Here is a 615-nt window from a genome sequence, read left to right as displayed (position 1 = left end):
AACCAGCCTCCTGAAAGCTCCCAGTGAATGGCCACAGCCTTGGGGAAGTAACGAGAAATAAATGCCACTGAGGCACAGTGTCACGGAGAAAGAAATTGAACTGCGGGACCAGAGTCTGGAACTGACAGATTTGGTGTCTTGATTTCAAATTCACTACCTGTGCATTCTCTACCTCAATGGGAGGTTAGGCAGAGCCTAAGTCCCCCCTCCAAATAAATAAAAAGGACCCCATAGCCCAGGGGGCCAAATGGAGGACAGAAGGGAAAAAGGATCACACACATGAGCATAACAATGGTGCACAAAGCATGTGGGATACACAAGCAATCAAATAGGGCAGGGATGCATCATAGCCAAAGTCCAGAGATGTAGAACGGTGGGTGCCAGGTGGTGGAAACAGTTCAAAAGGTCAGGCATAAAAGAGCAGGACAATGACATCAGTCAGTGCAACGCGATGACACAGGTGGTGAGGAGGCTGGAGATTCAGCCAAGCGAACGAGGCGTTCAGGTACCCAACGTGCATTGTCAGCATCCTGTGGAAAAACACAAACATGCTCTCTCCCCCAAATGAGGAAAGGATCTGGGCCATGACAGAGTCCCGTACAAGGATCCTTCCAT

General features: G+C 49.6%; 1 long non-coding RNA gene across 1 annotated transcript in view; it reads right to left on the bottom strand.

The window, feature by feature from the left end:
- Window positions 1–494: 494 nt before the first annotated feature.
- Window positions 495–615, bottom strand: part of LOC108491132 — a 4,775-nt gene continuing 4,654 nt past the window's right edge. The window contains exon 3 of the long non-coding RNA XR_001872572.1: window positions 495–530. This is a non-coding gene — a long non-coding RNA (uncharacterized LOC108491132). The remainder of the gene's footprint in view (window positions 531–615) is intronic.

Source organism: Nannospalax galili, unplaced genomic scaffold (genome assembly GCF_000622305.1).
Source record: "Nannospalax galili isolate Female #2095 unplaced genomic scaffold, S.galili_v1.0 scaffold25659, whole genome shotgun sequence".
Taxonomy (NCBI): Eukaryota; Metazoa; Chordata; class Mammalia; order Rodentia; family Spalacidae; genus Nannospalax; species Nannospalax galili.
Note: the sequence above shows the minus strand (reverse complement) of the source record. Positions and strands in the feature narration are given on the sequence as shown.